The 14,242-nt window shown below is 40.3% G+C and overlaps 1 protein-coding gene across 1 annotated transcript in view; it reads left to right on the top strand.

Annotated features, from left to right (window-relative positions):
• Window positions 1–5,055: 5,055 nt before the first annotated feature.
• Window positions 5,056–14,242, top strand: part of MYOT (myotilin) — a 51,688-nt gene continuing 42,501 nt past the window's right edge. Inside the window, exon 1 of the mRNA XM_083354363.1 lies at window positions 5,056–5,217. The gene's annotated coding sequence lies outside the window, so the exon portion shown is untranslated. The remainder of the gene's footprint in view (window positions 5,218–14,242) is intronic.

The following is a 14,242-nucleotide window of genomic DNA, read 5'->3' as shown; positions in this document are numbered from 1 at the left end:
CTGTTACTGTCTTCTTTATTTTGGTTTATTGTGTACTGCCATGATTCCAACTGGAAACTGGTGATATATAGTATTTTTTTATTGAAAAGTTTTTCAATACATTTTATCTTTAACAACCCCTCCCCCCCACCCCCTACCCAACCCTTCCCAACCCTCCCCCCCTCCCCTTCCCCCCCCTCCCTATCCCCGACTTCCCAGAGCTAAATACAAGGTATAAAAATAAAAACAATCATAAACAACCCTAAGCTAACAACAATAAACTATTAAGTCTATAGCACTCTAGCTCATATAAAGTGACTACAAGCAATACAAATATCATATCAATACTTATTCAAATGCTAAATGAAACTTTTTAGTCCCATATTTATTCTGGATATAATCAATCCATTTTTTCCACTCCGTAATATAACATTGTTGCGAATAGTCTTTCAAATATGCCGAGATCTTCGCCATTTCCACCAGGTTAGTAACTTTTAAAGTCCATTCTTCTATAGTCGGCAGTTCCTCCTTCTTCCAATATTGACCTACTAAAAGTCTTGCTGCCGTAATTAAGTTCAACATCAACTTAGTGTCCACAACAGTAGTATCGGTAATTATGCCCAGTAAAAACAATTGCGGACAAAACTTTATCCTTTTCTTAAATATCTTCTGCATGTTCCAGGTGATATATAGTCTTAACACTATTTTGGTGTATGATGACCAAGCCTATATTTAGGTTGCACGCCTTTTGGCTTCAACAAAAAATTGAAGACTTCTTACATGTACACATAAATATGTCTGAAAGGTCAGTCTGAAGATCTTCCAAAAGAAATACCTTCATTCTTTGGAGATGTTTATTTTTTTAAGCTTCTAATTTTTTAAAATTAATTATTGTTCCTGTAGAAGGACTATATTTTCATGGGATGTCGTTGATTGAGAAATAAAATCATTTCAGGAAAAACCCTTAAAGGAAATCAAGAAGCGGAAAAGGTAAAAGAGTCTCATATATCCAGACTGAAGACCAGCTGCTTTTTTTCTCCTACCCCGTGAAAAGTTCGGGATGGTTTAAATAGTTGTTCTTTTCTTGCCATCCTCACATTCATGTCAATGTCAGAAGTTCACCATGTAATTATGATGCCAGGAGGTGAATAATAGTTGACATTCCTTGCCCCAAACAATTCTGCCGCAAGTGAATCTCCTCTTCAGTTCCTGCCCAGGAAGGGGGAAGAATTGTTCAAGTGGCCTGTATATTTTTCTAGGCTCTTCATCCAGGCATAAAAAATGTTCAAGACGCTAGGGTCTAGCAGTGAAGCTTGCCCCCCCTTCCCCCTCCCAGCAAAAGGCAGCTGCAACTCACCTTTGACATGTAGGGATCATGTCAGCATAGACAAATGTGGGGAGTAAAGTTCTGGTGATTTGCACACTGGTTGGAAAACATGTAATTTAGTCTGTCAGGATAATTTAGGAAGTCACTGGCTGACGTTTGTAAGACAAGATGAGGTCTACTCTAGGATGGGCTAGGGAGTGAGGCTGAGCAGAAATTATTCAATCAGGAGCAATTAATTTTAGAAAAACAACAGAGGGAAAACAACCAATAATGAAAGCGTATGAGTCCTGTCAGATAAAGACATTTTGCACATGGATTAATGATTTGAAAAGTTCAGAAACCTTATTAGGTTTGTGTTCTCTAGGAAAATGTCTAGTTTAATGAAGAGAAGGATGAGGGGTGACATGACAGCAGTGTTCCGATATCTCAGGGGCTGCCACAAAGAAGAGGAAGTCAAGCTATTCTCCAAAGCACCTGAACGCAGGACAAGAAGCAACGGATGGAAACTAATCAAGGAGAGAAGCAACCTAGAACAAAGGAGAAATTTCCTGACAGTGAGAACAATTAATCAGTGGAATAACCTGCCCTCCAAAAGCTGTGAATGCTCCAACACTGGAAGTTTTTAAGAAGAGATTGGACAACCATTTGTCTGAAATGGTATAGGGTTTCCTGCCTGAGCAAGGGGCTGAACTAGAAGACCTCCAAGGTCCCTTCCAACTCTGTTATTCTATTCTATTCTAAAATGCTGGAAATGCTTGCTTTTTGAAAAGAGTTATTTTTGGAGTCAGTTCTGGATGGAAGATATATTGTCTGGCTGTAATGATGACTAAGACCACTGCGTGGATTAATAAGAGCCATATAAAGCCACAAATGGCAAATAATGATGCTAAATGGGTCTTAGTAAGAGGGGATGGTTAGATGAATAAGATTTATCCTGACATTAATGGTAAGTTGAAAGAATTTGCTTTCCTTGTAACATCACTGAAGGAACCGTATGGATGCTATTCACTTTCCACTCACATTTTGACAGCAATCTCAGCAATTCTTCAGGTCAAGATATTGGACCTATCCTCGGAACAGCCAGACTGGGTCAGACTAAAAACCCATCTAGTCCAGCATTTTGTTTTTTTCTACAGCTAATGAGAACTCTACTGGCAAGACATAAGTGCAATGCCATTTTGCTCTAGCAATTGGGAGTCAATATATATATTGATAGTGGAGATAATAGACTTATGAGGACAAGTAGGGTTTGATCATTTAATCATTGGATTTTTATAATCCTCTTATAAAACCATCAGGATGCTGACCATTACAGAGCCTGTGGTTGTGAGTTCCGTTCTTTATTTATAGATAACTATGTGCTGCGTCAAGAAGCAGTCTTTCTCCATCTGTGGAATGGATCCGTATCAACTTTACATCAATCATCATTCCCACCCTTCTCTCCTACAACTGTCTTAGAGGGGTAGCTGCTCCATATAAGTCACACACATACTCCTATCTGCACAAGCCACCTATTCAGACTAGAACCTACCACCCACTCCATTTGGCCTTTGTTGGGGTTAAGACAACCCTTCTCATTATTCTCTCACTCCAGACGTGGTTCCCTCTTACTCATACACAACTAAATATTCTGCTACAACTCTTCCCTTCATATCCAAATCTAGGATTAGCACCATCCATAGATGAAAGATGTCAGCAGTGCTCACCGCAGATGGATGGCATTTATTTAAGAGAAATTACAATATGCAGTTTTTGGATCTACCCTAAGAGATGTCAATGCCTCAGTAAACAGTATCATTTATTAACTTTTGAAAATGCACAATACAAGCAAACTCATGGTGCATACTGATTAGCTGAAGTATTCCCATTACATGTTTGAGTGTAAACATCTTGTCAAGCTGCGAAACCTACTGGCTTTAGGACTGCTGCGTGCTTCTAGTTTGCCAACAGGACAGGAAGGGGAGGGGGAGAGGTTTGAATCCCCAGGTGTCCTTATTTTATTTTTTATTTATTTTAATTCCATTTATATCCCGCCCTTCTCCGAAGACTCAGGGCGGCTTTACAAACTTAGCAGTAGCCTTCATTCTATGTATATGCCTGCTTATTAGGGCTTTCACACACCCCAAGCGGCATTATTACAAAGTCAGCTTATTGCCCCCAACAATCTGGGTCCTCATTTTACCTACCTCGGAAGGATGGAAGGCTGAGTCAACCTTGAGCCTGGTGGGATGCGAACCTGCACTAATTGCAGGCAGCTGGTGTTACTTAAGGAGGCATTAGCCCACTGCTCCACCAAGGCTTATCAACGTGAGAGCCAAAGCGATTGAAGAGTTATTTTGGTGAACTGAAGTTTCTTCTCATAATAATTGCTGGAAGATGTATTATTTTTATTTTTTTTATTTAAATCCCATTTATATCCCGCCCTTCTCCGAAGACTCAGGGCGGCTTACAATTTAAGCACAAACCAATGTGCTTAGCAATAGCCTTCATTCTATGTATATGCCTATTGGACAATGTGATCTGAACTATCAGAGAGGGGAGGGAGAGTTTCGTTCTTTTAATTAACTGTTTCCGCCATTTCTTCAGAGCTAGCTTCACTTTAATCCTACCAGTTCGTTATTACTCAATAAAGTATACATTAGAGAGAATGCTATGGCTCTAGTTTTTGGCTTGGTTGGGCTTTTTAGCTGGAGGTTGACACATCTATCAAATTAAAAATGAAAAGTTTGAGCTGCATTTATAGGCAATAATCAAGTTACAACAACTCATTCAGTGACTGTTCAATGTTACAACAGTGCTGAATGAGGGGAACGTATAACAGGTCCTCAGCTGACACAGCATCCCCATGGTGTCACGAATATGGGGTTAACAATTGCAATTTACATAAATGGCAAAATAATTTGAGCAGGCATATTAATCTATAAAGTGCCAATGTTTACTAAAGATGAGAAGGTAGCTAGAGAAATGTGAAAACTTGTAAATTCAATAAAAAGGTCCTTTCCATAATGTTGATATATACGTGTGTGTGTGTGTGTGTGTGTGTGTGTGTGTGTGTATACAGGAATATATTAAAGGGAGTATATGAATGTTATTATGTATTTTTTTAAATATACCACTTTAGCCTCTCATCAGATGAATTTGCTGTGGTATCAGAAACAAAACTTTGGTGCAATATTTCTGACCCCATCTTATGCAGACTACACATTACACTAAGGTATATTTCTGCAGTTATGGTTTACTCAACAAATCATGGGTTGGAATAGTATATACCCAGAGTAATTGTGGTCTCATAGCATGTTCAGTGTTCATTTTTTTAAAAGAATAATTCATATGTAAAATCACAATAAGATTTTAACATGTCACAATTACATATTTAAGTTCTAACAGAATTTTAGAATGGAATTGCTGTTAATTTCTGCACTTCCATTTATGGACAAATAAATGCAAAACTGGTTGAACACTTTCTTTCACTGTGCCTGTTTCTTTTTTCAAAAAAAGACTGGCTAACAGTCTGTTCTGGTCTATATGCCCATATGATCCATCTTGATAACAGACCACGTCCTATAGAATTTCATAGGAAATGGCTCCACAGTCATGGTTTGGCAATAACAGCCCAGGCCTTGCTGTTTTGTCTCATAATCTTGAGTCAGCTGACAAAAAAGCCGAAATCTGAGCAGACCTTGAGGTCACTTCCTCAATTTATCCCTAAGTGATTAGTGTGACACCCAGAAGCTCAAGGGTCTACCAAGAGCTTAGCCTCAGCACAGAAGATTTGAAAACTTGTAGGGTGAGATTTATAAACCACCTTTTTCAAGGAGACAGATGAGTTTTGCCAGGGATACTCACAGTGGCACTGCAAAAGTCTTTGAATAGACTTTGTTTTTCTTTTTAACTGCTTATAAAACGAACAGGTAGGTAAACAGCATGGAATGTTTCTGTTGAGCTAAGCAAGATAGATCACGTATGGGTGGTTTCAGTTTACACTCTAGCATTCATTCTGGGGTTCTCGAGGTGCTGGCTGCCTTTCCTGCATCGTGCGGAGCTGATTGTGTGGCTCTTAAAATTTGTCTGCTCAAGCGCCATTGCAGCCTGTCCTAAAGCTTGTGTGTGTTGAAAGAAAGACATCTGCTTTAGCACTGCACTTGAACTGCTTGACAGGCCAGTCGATTTATACTCCATCAGCTGCTTCTATATTAAATGCTACACACGTAGGTAAAATTAGAAATTAATCGGATCAGATTTCCAAGGATAGATTCTGCTATACTTCCCAGATGGATGGGGCTTCGTGGCCTGAGCTTTCCAGCACTCAAAGGGAGATTGTTTGGCAGAGACGGAGGAGGCCTCTGCTATTCCATTAATCCCAGAAATCGACATCCCCTTGCTATCAAAATGCCTCATTATGTTTGATGTGTTTGCAACACATTTGAGGCATGTCGCAATTTCTGAGAAGAATCCTCAAAAGATATGATGCAGCCAAAGGCCATATATAAATGGGCTGCTCTTATGAGACAGGTAACTTTTAAAAATAAAGCATCCCACAAGGAATAGCGTATTTGACAAAAGAATGGTTTTACTTTTCAAACTATTTGGCCTTGGAAATGAGTCTTTTGGATTGGTGTTGTTTGTTAACCTACAATGCCAAGTTGAAAAACTGCAAAGTGGCTGGGAGGATAATTCCAGTTACACAACAGCCGGATCGGCACTTTTATGATTGCAGTCACAGGATCTATTCTTAGCTTCCCCTCTGAAAGGATGGGTTACAATATCCATAATTTTCCTAAGTAACTGCTGGTTGGAGTGACAGGAATTGCAGTTTAACATATGGAGAAAAATGAGATATTCTATTATCTTGTTTTGTACTTTCAGGAAACAAAATGGGAGCAAAGCTTTATATTTTTAGGAGATTTTATCTAATATTTACTTGCAATGGAAATCACTATAAATTCCACCCATGGCTGGATGAAAGTGGTGTAGATTTCAATTAAGTGTCCCTTTAAAGCAGGCATGTCAAACTGCCGGCCCATGGGCCTGCTGCATCATACTGAAACAGCACCCACCCCACTGCCGGCAATGGGGAAAAAATTGTGATACATCATGTGACATCAAGTGATGTCATAAGTTTGACATGCCTGCTTTAAGGCATGTACATTAGCATTATCCCTCCTTGACAAGAGTAGGAGCCTTTTAATCTACCTCAACTTTCACCTGGCTAGAATAGTTTTCGTAAGTTTTATCTTTTTATTTTTCGAGTGAATAATATATAGAGATTTTTTTTAAAAAAAAACTTTCCTATGTTCACAGATGAGATTTAATTCAGATTTATTTCCTATGTTCACAGATGAGATTTAATTCAGCAGTGTGGTACTACGTATCAAGCTGTCTTTTAATTATTAAGCAATTATCCAATACTAATATAAGGATTGCTGCAAAATAAGTAATACATTCACAAAGGAATCTTGGATTAAACTCTAAACAGGAGACCTCCATGAAATTTTCTGGAACAGAAAAATACCAAAGTGGTTGTCCATTTGCAGCTGATGCAAGAACTCTTGCATGCAAGAGTTTCCTTCGTGTTCAGCCTTTTTTTGTAGTTCTCTGAAGAGGAAGATAACATTACTGCAATGTGTGTGTGTAAGATCCACTCTCAGCAGCTTCTCAGAAGCTGAGCAGGTGCTGTTTATGCCAGCTTAGCAAATGTTAGTTGTGTGGGACATATTAATCTTCTGCAGAAAGGATTCTGGTTTTCTAACTTTCTCTGCAAGCCATGGAACCTGATATACCCTCTGGAAGCCCTATATAACTTGCATGTAAATTAAATTTTGTCTCAAAAATTAATTTGAATGTAAGGGCTGAAGTGTGAGCCACATAACTGGCATAGGCTTTAGACTACCAAGCTAAGTGTGATAAATTATCACAAAATGGGAAGTGGACCCTGTCAACAGTGCTGTTCGGGTTTGAGCCAGGGTAGGGGACACAGAGCTGTGATTTTTTAGGTTGCAAGAGCTTAGAGACTCCTGCAGGACATGGAGGTAGTATTCTGAATCAAGCAGTGGCCAAGCAGATGCTGGAGGGTGTAGATCAGGTATCAGATAATTAGATATCTCCTATCCCAGGATGATTTATTGTGGAAGTAAAAAGTTTACAACTCAGAAATGGACGTAAGCTCTAAGTGTTCATAGTGAAATGGCTAATTGCCCATGTTGTAACTGATTTCAGTTTTTTATTCAGCAAGTATCAGTGCCAGAAGATAGCAGAAGCTGAACCTGGGTCCTTTTGTATACAAAGTCTGTGCTCCACAGGACAGTATTGGATAGTAACATGGCTACACCAGAAAAGAAGAAGAAGCTTCTGTTTTTGAAGGTGAAAGAAAAGAAGACAGAAAAGGCTATCTTGTATATTTTTAGAAAAAAAAAGTAGAACCACCTACCTGCCACCACTGGCTGAACCTCATTTTAGCTAGACATTTTAATAATAATAATAATAATAATAATAATAATAATAATAATAATAATAATAATAATAATAATAATAATAATAATTAATAATAATAGTAGTAGTAGTAGTAGTAGTAGTAGTAGTAGTAGTACCAATAGTAATAGGCTCCTTGGGTGCAATCCCAAAACAACTGGAGCACCACTTGAACACCATTGGCATTGACAAATTCGCCATTAGTCAATTGCAAAAGGCGGCCTTACTAGGAACTGTTTCCATCCTGCAACGATATCTATAATACCATCAAACATCCACATCTGCCTATCCCAGGTCCTTGGTAAGGACTCGATAGGTAGACAAAAATGCCAAATCCAGTCTGAACATCTGGCTGACTATGCGATTATGATTATTATGAATAATAATAATAATAATAATAATAATAATAATAATAATAATAATAATAATAATAATAATGGGAACTATGTCCAAAAACTTTGCAAAATACATCAAGAAATTGCAGCTTCCTGCAATAACTCCAACGAAGCTACAAAAAACTGCACTACTCAGAACATCTTACATTTTAAGGAGATACCTGGTTGATACCTAGGATGCTGGCAGCAACCCTTGTTAACCATTAGTACCAGTCAAGTTGAGTGTTCAGTTGACTGAATTTCATGTTTTATGAATAACAGTTTTATATAATAACAACAACAACAACAATAACAACAACAACAATAACAACAACAACAATAACAATAACAATAATAATAATAAAGTTGGAAGGGTCCTTGGAGGTCATCTACTCCAACCCCCTGCTCAGGCAGGAAACCCTACACCATTTCAGACAAATGGCTGTCCAGTCTCTGGTCTGGATGGGAAGGAACAGGCTCAGGCTTAACCCCTCCAAGACCAAGTGGCTGTGGATACCGGCATGTTGTATGGTTCAACAAGTTCCATCTCTTTTGATGGGGGGAGGCACTTCCCCTCCTCAGAAAGGGCCTGCAACTTGGGTGTCCTCCTGGATTCACGGCTTAATTTGGAAGATCATCTAACGGCCGTGACCAGGGGGGCCTTTGCACAGGTTCACCTAGTGCGCCAGTTGCGCCCCTTTCTGGACCGAGATGCCCTATGCACGGTTACTCATGCCCTTGTCACTTCTCGCCTGGATTACTGCAATGCTGTTTACATGGGGCTGCCCTTGAAGTGCACCCGGAGGCTTCAGCTGGTGCAAAATGCGGCCGCGTGGGTGCTTATGGGAGTATCTCAGTACTCCCATGTTACACCACTCCTTCGCAAGCTGCATTGGCTTCCAGTTACCCTCCGGGTGAGATTCAAGGTGCTCGTAATAACCTTTAAAGCCCTACATGACTTAGGCCCGGGGTACTTGCGAGACCACCTGCTGCCATTATCAACCTCCCATCACCCGGTTCGCTCCCACAGAGTCGGCCTCCTCAGGGTGCCGTCGGCCAGGCAATGCCATCCAACAACCCCCAGGGGGAGAGCCCTCTCTGTGGGCACGCTGACCCTCTGGAATGAACTGCCTCCGGAGCTGCGGACAGCCCCTGACCTTCGGTCTTTCCACCGTGACCTGAAGACTTGTTATTCCAACAAGCGGGTCTGGACTGACTATGTTTTTTAAATTTGGTTTTTATTGAGTTAAATTGTCATGTATCTATTACATTTATTGTTTAATTCTTTTTTAAATTTTGTATTCCACGTTTCTTAAATTTTTTGTTGTGAGCCGCCCTGAGTCCTTAGGGAGAAGGGCGGCATATAAATTCAATAAATCTAATCTAATCTAATCTTTTTAAAAACTTCTAGTGTTGGAGCATTCACTGCTTCTGGAGGCAGGTTGTTCCACTGGTTACTTGTTCTAACTGTAAGGAAATTTCTCCTTAGTTCTAGGTTGCTTCTCTCCTTGATTAATTTCCAGTTTAGCTATGTTAGTTTAGTTTACAATACAATATAATACAATACAATATTACATTTATATCCCGCCCTTCTCCGAAGACTCAGGGCGGCTTACAAGCTTAGCAGTAGCCTTCATTCTATGTATATGCCTGCTTGTTAGGGCTTTCACACACACCCCAAGCGGCATTATTACAAAGTCAGCTTATTGCCCCCAACAATCTGGGTCCTCATTTTACCTACCTCGGAAGGATGGAAGGCTGAGTCAACCTTGAGCCTGGTGGGACTCGAACCTGCACTAATTGCAGGCAGCTGGTGTTACTTAAGGAGGCATCAGCCCACTGTTCCACCAAGTTTAGCTATGGTTCCATCACAGTTTTCCTGGTAATCCAATAAAGGCAGTTCTTGATTTACACCTTTTGTTTAGTAACTGTTTGAAATTAGAATGGCACTTAAAAAAATGACGTATGACCATTTTCCACACTTATAATTGTTGCAACATCCTCAAGGTTAGATGATCAAAATTCGGACTCTTGACAACTGGCATGTATTTACAATAGTTGCAGTGTCCCAGGGTCATGTGATCCCCTTTTGCAAACTTCTGATAAGCAAAGTCAATGGGGAAGCCAGATTCACTTAACAACCATGTTACTAGCTTAACTGCAGTGAATCACTTAATAACTGTGACAAGAAAGATCATAAAAGGAGGCAAAACTCACTTAGCAACTGCCTTGCTTAGCAACAGAAATTTTGGGCTCAATTGTAGTCATAAGTCAAGAACTACCTGTATACATTATTTGTTATCCTAACCACCTCCCTGCCCATATACTGCTTCCATATATTTAATTTAATAAAACTAAATTCTAATAATGTAGTATCAGGTTTTTAAACACAGTCTATTCATAGAAATATTCAGCAGAGATGACCTTCATTGTGAAAGGCATCAGAATTGCTACATATTGCAATGTGATTTCCCAAATTCATCATATCCAGTGGAATATTTTGAAATTAAATAATGATTATGCAATGTTGTCTGCTGATCACTACTGAAAGCTGCTGTCTTCCTTATCAGGAAGTTATAGAAATTCCTTTTCACACCCTACACTGCCAGGAAAAACGTTGGTCACTTAATAGTTTTAAAAGACTGCCTACTTTTCAAATGTCTGACAAAGTCCCCCATTGGAGCCTCCATCGTATTTTCTTAACCCTCTCTATATTACTTTTGTCCCCATCTTGGAGATAACATAATTGTGGAAACATCTCAGCTATTCAGGTAGTCGTCATTATTGTTTCTATCAACAGCATGATCGGTATGTACCTTATAATATTCCCGGTGTTGGATTGCAAAGGTCCTCTCTCTTCATCTGGCAGAGTCTAATTCCGTCATCTTCACTAATGTCTAAAATTACACCAAGTAAAGGTTGCGATTTACGTGGAACACACTGAGCTTGCTAAAAAGACTCCCTTAGGTATAGAGGATGGTATTTTTTTCAAGGACATAACCAGGACAATACCAAGGCTACTGCCAAAGCAAAATAGAAACTCCTGGCATTCGTGGATGTGGAAAGGCAGGCCATATTTTTTTCTCAGTCTTTCTATAATGTATATTTTGTTCCATTGGATGGGTAATGCTTCCCTTGAATAATGTGAGCGTACTCCAGAGCAGTTATAATCAACTAAGCGCAAGCTTTTGTTGCTTTAACTTGTTGACAGTGTATTTAATATCTAAAATTAGAAACTGAAGTCTGCCAGCAAGGCATACCCTGTAATGTAGTAATGGAAGTCTTATTCCTTCACAACAAATGTGTGGAGCAAGCTGTGATTACCCAGTGGAGACTAAAGAGCCCTCTCCACATGCTCAGAGGACATCATAAGCTATGGATGGGCAGCTTTGAGAGCTTGAATTCTAAATCCTGCTACTTTAATATACTAACATGGCATAGCCGTTTGGCCGTGGCATTAATTTATACTGCTCCTATTACAGTAGAAGAGAAGCTGCACTAGGAACAAAGAACAACTTTGGGCAGTAAAATGGACTCTGCTCTAAAATCTCTCTCTAGATTTGAGGGCTTTGCAACTGTTATTTAAAATACATGCAACACATATTTTATTTGGCTTTTATTCTTCTTTTTTGGAATGTGCTATGGCAGACACGTCAAACTCACAACATCACGTGATGTCGCACAACTTATTGGAACCTTTTCGCCATTGCCGGCAATGGGGTGGGCACGGCTTCCAGATGATGCATCCGGCCTGCGGGCCGGCAGTTTGACACCCCTATGCTATGGGATACAATTAGTCCTTGACTTACAACCATCTGTTTAGTGACCATTCAGTTACAACTGCAGTGAAAAAAAGTGACTTATGACTACAACTTGCACTTATAATCATCACCGTCTCCTCATGATCATTGTCATGTGATGACAATTCAGATGCAACTGGCATGGATTTACAATGGTTATAGCATCTCAGGTTCATGTGATTACCATCTGCGACCTTCCGAACAGGCTTCTGATATGCAATAGTGGCGAATACAATACGTTTAGCACGGGTGTTGGATGAGGGTGAAGGTTCATTCTCCAAGCTTGTGGGTTGGTTTCTGAATGTTTTGTTACCAGGCTAGGTAACCTCTTCAGGGGAGTTTAGGGGATGTGAGTGTCGGTGTACTTTCGTTTATAAGGGCTTCAGTTGTGGGTGTGTCAATTGAGGTTCTTGTGATGGGTGAGGGGTGAGTCATCAGTGAGGGGCTTGTGATGTGTCTTGTGATGAGGAGGTTATATCCGGTCAGGGTCATTGGGAGGTGAACTGCTGGGGGGGGAGAGGGGAGGCTCGCATGGGTTGGTTGAGGGTCAGTGCTGTCCCTGGTTGGCTATGCAGTTGATTTGGATTCTGAATGTTTGACCTACAACCAGCCTACGAACCCCTCAGAATCCAAATAAACTGCACAGAGGCAGCACCCACCCTCAACCAACCCACGCAAGCCCTCCCTCTGCCCGCCAACAGAAGTTCACCTCCCAATGACCCTGACCAGATGTAACCTCCCCATCACAAGTCCCTCACTGATGACTCACCCCTGACCCATCACCAGACCCATCACCAGACCCTCACTTGACACACCCACACCTGAAGCCCTTATAAACAGAAGTACACTGACACTCACATCCCCTAAACTCTGCTGATGAGGTTATCTAGCCTGGTAATGAAACATCCAGAAACCAACCCACAAGCTCAGAGAATGAACCTTCACCCTCAGGCTTCTGATAAGCAAAGTCAGTGGGGGGGGGAAATCTGGATTCGCTTAAAGACTATATGATTCACTTAACAAGTGCAGTGATTCACTTAACAACCATCACAAAAAAAAGTCATGAAATTGGGCGTGACTCACTTAATAGCCACCTTGTTTAGCAATGGAAAGTCTAATCCCAATTGTGGTCATACATCAAGGGCTACCTTTAATTGGTAACACTTTGTAAAGACAAGTAAGGTTCATCCAAGAGAGTTATTTTACTTTCTGGCATATAGCTTCAATCCTCCTTGTGTTCAAAAAAGGGGAAATTAAAAAAAAATCAGAAGAAAGACTTACCAGCCAAGATCTGTGCAGAGCAAATGCAGAAGGGTCTTTTCCTTTATAAAAATTTTACCTGGGAAGGGATTAAGATTCCCTCGCAACTCAGGTGCAGCAGTCCCAATCTGGATCAAGTCCCCATGAGCTTCATCTAAGGAAGATACAAATTGTCAGTTTACATATCTACTGCACAATGAACATGCTATGCATTCTTAGAAGCCCTGGAGAGAGACCATCAGTCAATGTGGGTAATGCAAGGCTGGAGAGGGCGAAAAGACTGATTCCTCATGATATTGGAGTTCAAAAAGCTACTGAACATTTTGCCAACAAAATGTAAACAGAGAATGGTGCAGGAGAAGATTCCATTTCTCTTTAATGCTCCACTAGATTAGGTGCCACTATCCAAAGGAAGACCAACGCCTTTGCACCTCTGTACTATAAACTCCCCACCCTGATTCCACAGGAAAAGACTCCCATATGTGCTCAATTGCTGTTCCTGAAAGCATGCTCCAGGAATTTAGTCATGTGCAGTTGTGAAACATAGCGGGGCTGAGTCCAAATCTGCTTGTAGGGTACCAAATTCATTTGGAACTAAGTACTTCAAGTTAGTAAGATCTGAGGGCACTGATTGTGTTCATATTTATCTGTAAGGCTGTATTCCTGCTATGGTAAGGCTCCTGCTTCAAACTAAAGCATCCCATTTGTCCATGGATTGCCAGTTAGGCAAAAATAGTAAGTGATCTGAGAATAATAGCCTTCTCTCAGGGGAAAGTTCTGCTAACTTTGGCTTTAGCACTATGCTACCCCATCCATTGAGAATGCAAAATAGTACAGCAAATAGCTGACCTTGGGCCCAGAAGCTAAGCAGGGTCAGGCCTGGTTGGGACTTATAAAGACTGGGAAGTAAAGTAATGGTAAACCACTTCCATAGTCTGATAAGAAAGCTTCACAGACATGTCCCTGAAGTCAGTGGATGCTGAGATGTTAAATTTTATAATGTCATAATGGATAAAAAATAGTATGGGATGTTG

The sequence above is a fragment of the Vipera ursinii genome, assembly GCF_947247035.1.
Source record: "Vipera ursinii genome assembly, chromosome: 2".
NCBI classification, from domain to species: Eukaryota; Metazoa; Chordata; class Lepidosauria; order Squamata; family Viperidae; genus Vipera; species Vipera ursinii.
This window is presented reverse-complemented; position numbering and strand designations above follow the sequence as displayed.